Source organism: Coregonus clupeaformis, chromosome 24, assembly GCF_020615455.1.
Source record: "Coregonus clupeaformis isolate EN_2021a chromosome 24, ASM2061545v1, whole genome shotgun sequence".
Classification (NCBI taxonomy): domain Eukaryota; kingdom Metazoa; phylum Chordata; class Actinopteri; order Salmoniformes; family Salmonidae; genus Coregonus; species Coregonus clupeaformis.
This window is the reverse complement of record NC_059215.1, coordinates 41,491,366-41,503,715: the sequence shown is the minus strand read 5'-3', so window position 1 is coordinate 41,503,715 and position 12,350 is coordinate 41,491,366. Positions and strand designations below refer to the sequence as shown.

The 12,350-nt window shown below is 41.1% G+C and overlaps 1 protein-coding gene across 1 annotated transcript in view; it reads right to left on the bottom strand.

Moving 5' to 3' along the window:
- Positions 1-12,335, bottom strand: part of LOC121538536 (death-inducer obliterator 1) — an 82,313-nt gene extending 69,978 nt beyond the window's left edge. The window contains exon 1 of the mRNA XM_041846659.2: positions 11,823-12,335. The gene's annotated coding sequence lies outside the window, so the exon portion shown is untranslated. The remainder of the gene's footprint in view (positions 1-11,822) is intronic.
- Positions 12,336-12,350: the final 15 nt, after the last annotated feature.

Genomic DNA, 12,350 nt, shown 5'->3' with positions numbered 1-12,350 from the left:
GTGAAGCATGGGGGTGGAAACATCATGCTTTGGGGCTGTTTTTCTGCAAAGGGACCAGGACGACTGATCCGTGTAAAGGAAAGAATGAATGGGGCCATGTATCGTGAGATTTTGAGTGAAAACCTCCTTCCATCAGCAAGGGCATTGAAGATGAAACGTGGCTGGGTCTTTCAGCATGACAATGATCCCAAACACACCGCCCGGGCAACGAAGGAGTGGCTTCGTAAGAAGCATTTCAAGGTCCTGGAGTGGCCTAGCCAGTCTCCAGATCTCAACCCCATAGAAAATCTTTGGAGGGAGTTGAAAGTCTGTGTTTCCCAGCGACAGCCCCAAAACATCACTGCTCTAGAGGAGATCTGCATGGAGGAATGGGCCAAAAATACCAGCAACAGTGTGTGTGAACCTTGTGAAGACTTACAGAAAACGTTTGACCTGTGTCAGTGCCAACAAAGGGTATATAACAAAGTATTGAGAAACTTTTGTTATTGACCAAATACTTATTTTCCACCATAATTTGCAAATAAATTCATTAAAAATCCTACAATGTGATTTTCTGGATTTTTTTTTCTCATTTTGTCTGTCATAGTTGACGTGTACCTATGATGAAAATTACAGGCCTCTCTCATCTTTTTAAGTGGGAGAACTTGCACAATTGGTGGCTGACTAAATACTATTTTTCCCCCACTGTATATTAATTTGTAGACAGGTCGAAAAGCATTAAACATTTATGGCAATTTACCTAGCTAGCTTGTTGTTGCTAGCTAATTTGTCCTGGGAAATAAACGTTGTGTTGTTATTTTACCTGAATTGCACAAGGTCCTCTACTCCGACAATTAATCCACAGTTAAAAGGGTAAACGGAGTTTGTTTCTAGTAATCTCTCCTCCTTCAGGCTTCGTCTTCTTCTTTGGACTTTATATGGCGGTTGGCAACCAACTTTAAGGTGCATTACCACCAACTGGACTAATCTGTTAGAGAACCAGTTTGGATTGAAGTATAACATGCTGACCACACCACCCACGTGGGTATATGCTCCTAAAAACCAACGAGGAGAGGCGGGACTTTCAGCGCGTCAAGCGTCACAAATAGAACCAAGTTTTTAGCGCCTGGCTATGCAGACGCGCGCAAGCAGTGTGGGTGCAATGATTGAATAACATGTGTACATTAATTTTGCAACGCTCGCACACGGGACGCGGGCGGTGTAGTCAGCATGTTATACATCAATCCGAACTGGTTCTCTAGCAGATTAGTAAGAATGTCTCACCCCATGTTCAAGAACTGCCTTTTCCCTTTATTCAGATTACAAACTCTCACTTTCGGTTATTTGAAAATTAAATAATCTCCAAAATATCGCTATTTTTAAAACAAGCCATAGAAAGTTGGTTGCAATTTCAGTTTAATCCACCAGAAAAGACAGAACAAATAATACAACAAATATTATGGTTCAACTCAAATATACTAGTTGATTTTTTTTAAACATAAAAAAAAAAAAAAAGGTTTAATCTTTCTAAATGATATCATGAATAGGACTGGTGGAGTTGTCACACATGCAGCTAACATACATATAAAATATGGAAATATCTGCTCTACCAAAAATTACAACCAACTAATTGCAGCATTACCGCAAAAATGGAAGAGGCAAGTGGAAGGGGGAAACAGTAAGTTACTTGTCTGTCGGCCCTTCATTAAAGACCAAAATTGGTTAAAGAAAATTGTGATAAATAAAAAAAAGTATACCAGTTTCATTTCAGGACCAAAAAATGGACAGCTGTGCCATATAGATTGCAAAATAGTTGGGAAGAGATTGACGTACCGATTCCATGGCACATGGTTTATGAACTGACATGCAAAACGACGCCGAATTCCAAACTTTACATTTTTTAATTTAAATTACTATACAAAATTATTGCAACCAATAGAATGTTATTTACACATATACATACAGTGGTTTGCGAATGTATTCACCCCCTTGGCATTTTTCCTATTTTGTTGCCTTACAACCTGGAATTAAAATTGATTTTCATGTGACAGACCATGTGACACTTAAATAAAGTCCATCTGTGTGCAATCTAACTAATTATGTGACTTCTGAAGGTAATTGGTTGCACCAGATCTTATTTAGGGGCTTCATAGCAAAGGGGGTGAATACATATGCACGCACCACTTTTCCGTTATTTATTTTCTAGACTTTTTTGAAACAAGTTATTTTTTAAATTTCACTTCACCAATTTGGCCTAATTTGTGTATGTCCATTACATGAAATCCAAGTAAAAATCATTTTAAAATTACAGGTTGTAATGCAACAAAATAGGAAAAAACGCCAAGGGGGATGGATACTTTTGCAAGGCACTGTATATAAACTCAGCAAAAAAAGAAACGGCCCTTGTTAACGACCCTGTCTTTCAAAGATAATTAGTAAAAATCCAAATAACTTCACAGATCTTCATTGCAAAGGGTTTAAACACTGTTTCACATGCTTGTTTAATGAACCATAAACTATTAATGAACATGCACCTGTGGAAAGGTCGTTAAGACACTAACAGCTTACAGACGGTAGGCAATTAAGGTCACAGTTAGAAAACTTAGGACACTAAAGAGGCCTTTCTACTGACTCTGAAAACCCCCAAAAGAAAGATGCCCAGGGTCCCTGCTCATCTGTGTGAACGTGCCTTAGGCATGCTGCAAGGAGGCATGAGGACTGCAGATGTGGCCAGGGCAATAAATTGCAATGTCCGTACTGTGAGATGCCTAAAGACAGCGCTACAGGGAGACAGGATGGACAGCTGATCGTCCTCGCAGTGGCAGACCACGTGTAACAACACCTGCACAGGATCGGTATATCCGAACATCCCACCTGCGGGACAGGTACAGGACGGCAACTACAACTGCCCAAATTACACCAGGAACGCACAATCCCTCCATCAATGCTCAGACTGTCCGCAATAGGCTGGACTGAGGGCTTGTAGGCCTGTTGTAAGGCAGGTCCTCACCAGACATCACCGGCAACAACGTCGCCTATGGCCACAAACCCACTGTCGCTGGACCAGACAGGAAAAAGTGCTCTTCACTGACGAGTCACGGTTTTGTCTCACCAGGGGTGATGGTCGGACTCGCGTTTATCGTCAAAGGAATGAGCGTTACACCGAGGCCTGTACTCTGGAGCGGGATCGATTTGGAGGTGGAGGGTCCGTCATGGTCTGGGGGCGGTGTGTCACAGCATCATCGGACTGAGCTTGTTGTCATTGCAGGCAATCTCAACGCTGTGTGTTACAGGGAAGTCATCCTCCTCCCTCATGTGGTACCCTTCCTGCAGGCTCATCCTGACATGACCCTCCAGCATGACAATGCCACCAGCCATACTGCTCGTTCTGTGCGTGATTTCCTGCAAGACAGGAATGTCAGTGTTCTGCCATGGCCAGCGAAGAGCCCAGATCTCAATCCCATTGAGCATGTCTGGGACCTGTTGGATCGGAGGGTGAGGGCTAGGGGTATTCCCCCCAGAAATGTCTGGGAACTTGCAGGTGCCTTGGTGGAAGAGTGGGGTAACACCTCACAGCAATAACTGGCAAATCTGGTGCAGTAAATGAGGAGGAGATGCACTGCAGTACTTAATGCAGCTGGTGGCCACACCAGATACTGACTGTCACTATTGATTTTGACCCCCCCCCCCATTTGTTCAGGAACACATTATTCAATGTGTGTTAGTCATATCTGTGGAACTTGTTCAGTTTATGTCTCAGTTGTTGAATCTTGTTATGTTCATACAAATATTTACACATGTTAAGTTTGCTGAAAATAAACGCAGTTGACAGTGAGAGGACGTTTCTTTTTTTGCTGAGTTTATATACACACTACCGTTCAAAAGTTTGGGGCCACTTAGAAATGTCCTTGTTTTCGAAAAAACTAAAAAAAAATGTGTCCATTAAAATATCAAATTGATCAGAAACACAGTGTAGACATTGTTAATGTTGTAAATGGCTATTGTAGCTGGAAACGGCTGATTTTTTATGGAATATCTACATAGGCGTACAGAGGCCCATTATCAGCAACCATCAGTCCTGTTTTCCAATGGCACGTTTATCATTTTAAAAGGCTAATTGATCATTAGAAAACCCTTTTGTAATCATGTTAGTACAGCTTAAAACTGTTCTGCTGATTAAAGAAGCAATAAACACCAGTCTCACTCGCCGTGTTTGGAGGAGGAGGAATGCTGCTTATGACCCCAAGAACACCATCCCCATCGTCAAACATGGAGGTGGAAACATTATGCTTTAGGGGTGTTTTTCTGCTAAGGGGACAGGACAACTTCACCGCATCAAAGGGACGATGGACAGGGCCATGTACCGTCAAATCTTGGGTGAGAACCTCCTTCCCTCAGCCAGGGCATTGAAAATGGGTCGTGGATGGGTATTCCAGCATGACAATGACCCAAAACACACGGCCAAGGCAACAAAGGAGTGGCTCAAGAAGAAGCACATTATGGTCCTGGAGTGGCCTAGCCAGTCTCCAGACCTTAATCCCATAGAAAATCTGTGAAGGGAGCTGAAGGTTTGAGTTGCCAAATGTCAGCCTCGAAACCTTAATGACTTGGAGAAGATATGCAAAGAGGAGTGGGACAAAATCCCTCCTGAGATGTGTGCAAACCTGGTGACCAACTACAAGAAACGTCTGACCTCTGTGATTGCCAACAAGGGTTTTGCCACCATGTACTAAGTCATGTTTTGCAGAGGGGTCAAATACTTATTTCCCTCATTAAAATGCAAATCAATTTATAACATTTTTGACATGCGTTTTTCTGGATTTCTTTATTGTTATTCTATCTCTCAATGTTCAAATAAACCTACCATTAAAATTATAGACTGATCATTTCTTTGTCAGTGGGCAAACGTACAAAATCAGCAGGGGATCAAATACTTTTTTCCCTCACTGTATACATACACACATATACAGTGCTATGAAAAAGTATTTGCCCCCTTTCTAATTTTCTCTACTTTTGCATATTTGTGATACTGAATGTTATCAGATCTTCAACCAAAACCTAATATTATATAAAGGGAACATAAGTGAACAAATAACACAACAATTACATATTTATTTCATAAACAAAGTTATGCAACACCCAATTCCCCTGTGTGAAAAAGTAATTGCCCCCTTACACTCAATAACTGGTTGTACCACCTTTAGCTGCAATGACTCCAACCAAATGCTTCCTGTAGTTGTTGATCAGTCTCTCATGTCGCTGTGGAGGAATTTTGGCCCACTCTTCCATGCAGAACGGCTTTAACTCAGTGACGTGTGGGTTTTCAAGCATGAACTGCTCGTTTCAAGTCCTGCCACAACATCTCAATTGGGATTAGGTCTGGACTTTGACTAGGCCATTCCAAACCTTCCAATTTGTTGCTTTTTAGCCATTTTCATGTAGACCTGATTGTGTGTTTTGGATCATTGTCTTGCTGCATGACCCAGCTGCGCTTCAGCTTCAGCTCACAGACAGATGGTCTGACATTCTCCTGTAGAATTCTCTGATACAGAGCAGAATTCATGGTTCCTTCTATTAAGGCAAGTCGTCCAGGTCCTGAGGCAGCAAAGCATCCCCAAACCATCACACCACCACCACCATGCTTGACCTTTGGTATGATGTTCTTACTGTGGAATGCAGAGTTTGGTTTTTGCCAGGCATTACTGGAACCATGTCGTCCAAAAAGTTATACTTTTGAATCATCTGTCCATAGAACGTTCTTCCAAGAGTCTTGATGATCATCCAGGTGCTTTTTGGCAAACTTAAGTCAACTTTTTGGACGAGATGGGTCCCATTATGCCTGGCGAAAACCAAACACTGCATTCCACAGTAACAACATTTGTTAACTTATGTTCCCTTTATCTAATATTAGGTTTTGGTTGAAGATCTGATAACATTCAGTATCACAAATATGCAAAAGTAGAGAAAATTAGAAAGGGGGCAAATACTTTTTCATAGCACTGTATATACAGTGGGGGAAAAAAGTATTTAGTCAGCCACCAATTGTGCAAGTTCTCCCACTTAAAAAGATGAGAGAGGCCTGTAATTTTCATCATAGGTACACGTCAACTATGACAGACAAAATGAGGAAAAAAAATCCAGAAAATCACATTGTAGGATTTTTAATGAATTTATTTGCAAATTATGGTGGAAAATAAGTATTTGGTCAATAACAAAAGTTTCTCAATACTTTGTTATATACCCTTTGTTGGCAATGACACAGGTCAAACGTTTTCTGTAAGTCTTCACAAGGTTTTCACACACTGTTGCTGGTATTTTGGCCCATTCCTCCATGCAGATCTCCTCTAGAGCAGTGATGTTTTGGGGCTGTCGCTGGGCAACACGGACTTTCAACTCCCTCCAAAGATTTTCTATGGGGTTGAGATCTGGAGACTGGCTAGGCCACTCCAGGACCTTGAGATGCTTCTTACGAAGCCACTCCTTTGTTGCCCGGGCGGTGTGTTTGGGATCATTGTCATGCTGAAAGACCCAGACAAGTTTCCAAAACTTCCAATTTGTTGCCTTTTAGCAATTTTCATGTAGACTTGATTGTGTGTTTTGGATCATTGTCTTGCTGCATGACCCAGCTGCGCTTCAGCTTCAGCTCACAGACGGATGGTCTGACATTCTCCTGTAGAATTCTCTGATAATAGAAGGAACCATGAATTCTGCTCTGTATCACCCCAAAAGCATAATGTTTCCACCTCCATGTTTGACGGTGGGGATGGTGTTCTTGGGGTCATAGGCAGCATTCCTCCTCCTCCAAACACGGCGAGTTGAGTTGATGCCAAAGAGCTCCATTTTGGTCTCATCTGACCACAACACTTTCACCCAGTTCTCCTCTGAATCATTCAGATGTTCATTGGCAAACTTCAGACAGGCCTGTATATGTGCTTTCTTGAGCAGGGGGACTTGCGGGCGCTGCAGGATTTCAGTCCTTCACAGCGTAGTGTGTTACCAATTGTTTTCTTGGTGACTATGGTCCCAGCTGCCTTGAGATCATTGACAAGATCCTCCCGTGTAGTTCTGGGCTGATTCCTCACCGTTCTCATGATCATTGCAACTCCACGAGGTGAGATCTTGCATGGAGCCCCAGGCCGAGGGAGATTGACAGTTATTTTGTGTTTCTACCATTTGCGAATAATCGCACCATCTGTTGTCAACTTCTCACCAAGCTGCTTGGCGATGGTCTTGTAGCCCATTCCAGCCTTGTGTAGGTCTACAATCTTGTCCCTGACATCCTTGGAGAGCTCTTTGGTCTTGGCCATGGTGGAGAGTTTGTAATCTGATTGATTGATTGCTTCTGTGGACAGGTGTCTTTTATACAGGTAACAAACTGAGATTAGGAGCACTCCCTTTAAGAGTGTGCTCCTAATCTCAGCTCATTACCTGTATAAAAAGACACCTGGGAGCCAGAAATCTTTCTGATTGAGAGGGGGTCAAATACTTATTTCCCTCATTAAAATGCTAATCAATTTATAACATTTTTGACATGCATTTTTCTGCATTTTTTTGTTGTTATTCTGTCACTCACTGTTCAAATAAACCTACCATTAATATTATAGACTGATCACATTTCTTTGTCAGTGGGCAAACGTACAAAATCAGCAGGGGATCAAATACTTTTTTCCCCTCACTGTATGACAGCCATTCCATTCCAGTGTCTGTTGAATTCCAACACAGGCACACCTCATTCTACTGAATTAGGTACTGATTAGGTGATCACCTGAACCAAATCTTAACGAGGAAAAGTATAAAAACCACTGCTATAGTCCTCACTATCCTCTTGCAATAGGACCAGCTGGATGGCAAAAACTGTGCTAATAGTACCTCAAAAGTAATATTAATCAAAAAATAACTATTGACCATGCCAAAAGAGTTGAAAAGGAAAGTTTTGAGTTCAAACAGGTGCCATTAATACAGGTAACGAGTGGAGGACAGAGGAGCCTCTTAAAGAAGAAGTTACAGGTCTGTGAGAGCCAGAAATCTTGCTTGTTTGTAGGTGACCAAATACTTATTTTCCACCATAATTTGCAAATAAATTCATTAAAAATCCTACAATGTGATTTTCTGGAGAAAAAAAATTCTCAATTACCTATGATGAAAATTACAGGCCTCTCATCTTTTTAAGTGGGAGAACTTGCACAATTGGTGGCTGACTAAATACTTTTTTTCCCCCACTGTATATGGGATACAACCATCCAAGCTCTGCAGATTTTGCTGGGAAGAGAGAATCATTAGATCATTTGTTTTGGTAATGTCCATATGTAGCTTGTTTTTGGTCGCAGGTCCAGGAATGGCTGAAGAATTGCAACATTTACCTGGAGCCAACTCTGCAAATAGCACTGCTGGGTGATTTGAAAAGTCATAGTCCAATCGATCAATAATATAATAATTCTATTAGCAAAAATGTTTATTTAATTTACAATCTGTAGAAACTATGAGAATAGAAAGGTTCAGAACTTTTGTGAAACAGCACAGGTAAAAATAGATGGTAAATAGATGGTCCTCAGAGATAGATGGGAGGGGTTGAGGGTATCTGAGGGTAGCTTGTTCTCTAGCAGATTAGCTGCAGGATGGGATTAAAAACAAACAAAAAGGTAACTACTATAAAATACATTGTGTCCGTAAAATGTGCATATTATGTATAAGCTGGAAGTAGAAGACTAAGTGTTGTTGACCATTAGTTTATTCCAATTAGTGGCGGGGTGGTAGGGTTAGGGGAAAATAAAGGAAAATATATTTTACAAATATATTTTACATATATATATATATACACAGTGCAATCAGAAAGTATTCAGACCCCTTGACTTTTTCCACATTGTTAAATTACAGCCTATTCCAAAAAAGTATTACTTATATATTTTTTTCTCAATCTACACACAATACCCCATAATGCCAAAGCGAAAACAGGTTTAGACATTTTTCTACGTTTATTCAAAATAGAAAGACTGAAATACCTCATTTACATAAGTATTCAGACCCTTTGCTATGAGACTCGAAATTGAGCTCAGGTGCATCCTGTTTTCATTGATCATCCTTGAGATGTTTCTACAACTTGATTCCACCTGTGGTAAATTCAATTGACTGGACATGATTTGGAAAGGAATACACCTGTCTATATAACACAGTTGACAGTGCATGTCAGAGCAAAAACCAAGCCATGAGGTCGTAGGAATTGTCCGTACAGCTCCGAGACAGGATTGTGTCGAGGTTAGGGTACCAAAACATTTCTGCCGAGTCGAAGGTCTCCAAGAACACAGTGGCCTCGACACTGTGTTTGGAACCACCAACACTCTTCCTAGAGCTGGCCGCCCGGCCAAACTGAGCAATCTGGGGAGAAGGGCCTTGGTGACCAAGAACCCGATGGTCACTCTGACAGATCTCCAGAGTTCCTCTATGGAGATGGGAATGTATGAAAATGTATGCACTCACTAACTGTAAGTCGCTCTGGATAAGAGCATCTGCTAAATGACTAAAATGTTAAAATGGGAGAACCTTCCGGAAGGACAACCATCTCTTCAGCATTCCACCAATCAGGCCTTTATGTTAGAGTGGCCAGACAGAAGCCCCTCCTCAGTAAAAGGCACATGACAGCCTGCTTGGAGTTTGCCAAAAGGCACCTAAAGTACTCTCAGAACATGACAAATGAGATTCTCTGGTCTGATGAAACCAAGATTGAACTCTTTGGCCTGAATGCCAAGCGTCACGTCTGGAGGAAACCTGGCCCCATCCCTACGGTGACGCATGGTGGTGGCAGCATCATGCTGCGGGGATGTTTTTTAGCGGCAGGGACTGGGAGACTAGTCAGGATCGAGGGAAAGATGAACGGAGCAAAGTACAGAGAGATCCTTGATGGAAACCTGCCTCAGAGCTCTCAGGAGCTCAGACTGGGGCAAAGGTTACCCTTCCAACAGTACAACGACCCTAAGCACACAGCCAAGACAACGCAGGAGTGGCTTTGGGACAAGTCTCTGCATGAACTTGAGTGGCCCAGCCAGAGCCCGGACTTGAACCCGATCTAACATCTCTGGAGAGACCTGAAAATAGCTGTGCAGTGACGCTCCCCATCCAACCTGACAGAGCTTGAGAGGATCTGCAGAGAAGAATGGGAGAAACTCCCCAAATACAGGTGTGCCAAGCTTGTAATGTCATACCCAAGAAGACGAGGCTGTAATCGATGCCAAAGGTTCTTCAACAAAGTACTGAGTAAAGGGTCTGAATACTTACGTAAATTTGATATTTCTGGTCTTTTAATTTTTAACCTGTTTTTGCTTTGTCATTATGGGGTATTGTGTGTAGATTGATGAGGGGGGGAAACAATTTAATCAATTTTAGAATAAGGCTGTAACATAACAAAATGTGGGAAAAGGGGTCTGAATACTTTCCGAATGCACTGTATATGTTGCTAATATTACATTTTTAGTCATTTAGCAGACGCTCTTATCCAGAGCGACTTACAGTAGTGAATGCATACATTTTCATACTAGTCCCCCGTGGGAATCGAACCCACAACCCTGGCGTTGCAACCGCCATGCTCTACCAACTGAGCTACACAGGACTAGTATGAAATATCTAGGTAGGTAGGTATATAGCTTCTTTGAAAAAACTAGCCGAGTATTCATGGCACATAAATATCTGACTGCTACTAGCATAGTTTTCTGTACAAGACAAGTCCAAATTCATAAGACAACAAATATTAGTTAAATAAAATATGGAACAGTAAATTAAAATGTTCAATATACATCGTTGTTTTGGTATCAAGGTAGCTAGTAGCTGACAGCAAAGGTGTCAGCTAGAGATTACTTGCAGGGTGTCTACTTTGATGCTAACTAGAATGTTCTAATCAGAGTAAATAGAGCCTAATATATTGATAAGTCACCTTGTCCAAAGGATTTACACTTATCAAAACGTCACGCCAGGCTAAGCCTACACAAAACACTGCCCTTATTTGAAGTGTTTCTAAAATCCACAATGGATAAAATTAAAGATGCACTATACAGAAATCGCTCCACCATTTCGTGGTTGATAACATTTTATTAGTTTACCTAATTTCAGTTTGTGACAAAACAAGCAAGTTTAGTTTAGCGAATGATTGTACCATCTAAACCGCTGTGAAATACATTTTCCATAACTCAAATATTGTATTTTCAGCTGTTTGAAGCTGGTGTTCAAAACCACAAGTAAGAAAATACAAAAACAAAACGTAAGCACTGGAAGCATAGAAATAGCACACATAGAACAGATCTAGCACTTCTTAGACTTGCTTTCAATGAGAATGACAGATGACAGATCTATAACTCAAATGTCTATGTGCATTTGGATACATATTGTAGTTTTAAAATTGTGAAAAAACGATTGGAACCATTTCAGGTTTGACCGCGAGGTTTCATGGGTGTATTATGACACGTCCACTGTGGGGCTCAATTTACATATTTCTTTAGATTTGGTTGTAAAAAAGACAACGTATAATTTAAACTAGCTTGCTGGCCAAGCGGCGTATAGTGTTATGGCTAGCAGTATAACAAAAAATGTGAAGGGGGCATATTTGCCTACCATACCAACCATCCAGTATTAATACAAAACCCAAAAGAACACAGCAGCACACTAATTTACTATCCATAACATATGCTAACTAGTAGCGGTAGCTAGCTTACTGACCTATGCACAGGCCAGGGTCAAGAAGCCTTACCGCGTGACCCTTTTTTAAATGTAAATTCATTTGGCTACCTTGCATCTAACAAACTGTTGTTGTAATATATAATGGCATACGTTAATCTAACGATAATTGTTTTAAACAATACCTTTCTGGTTATCCAGTTGTGTCCTATCATAAGACGAAGCCTACACAACCTTCCATTTTCTCTTCTCCTCCACTGTGAGTTTTGCTCTCGCTCTCGCGGTAGAAATAAATCTGTCGCGAGAAGTTTGATGTAGGCTGTATATATGATGCACAGTGCTCGCGACGTCAATATATGGCGCAGGTGTGAGGTAAAATGTTTGTATTCTCACATATTTCAGTAATACTTTTACATAAACCCTACCTGTAGAGCAGATGCAACATATGACAACTAACACTTTTTGCAAGAGGCTCAAGAGTATAGCTACAAAAATGCAAGTTACCACAAAATCTGCCTTCTCTGCAAAGTCGCCTACCAAGAAGTTATAACCCTCCTTCCATTTGCCCTTAAATGTCACAAACCCTTACTTTGAATTTGAGCACACCAACAAATGCCCACTTAATACATTATAAACCAAAGCTTTTCATGTCTACTTAGCCAAACAAGTTCTCAGTAGTCCAGCAGGTGGCAACAAAGCCCACTTATTCCAAT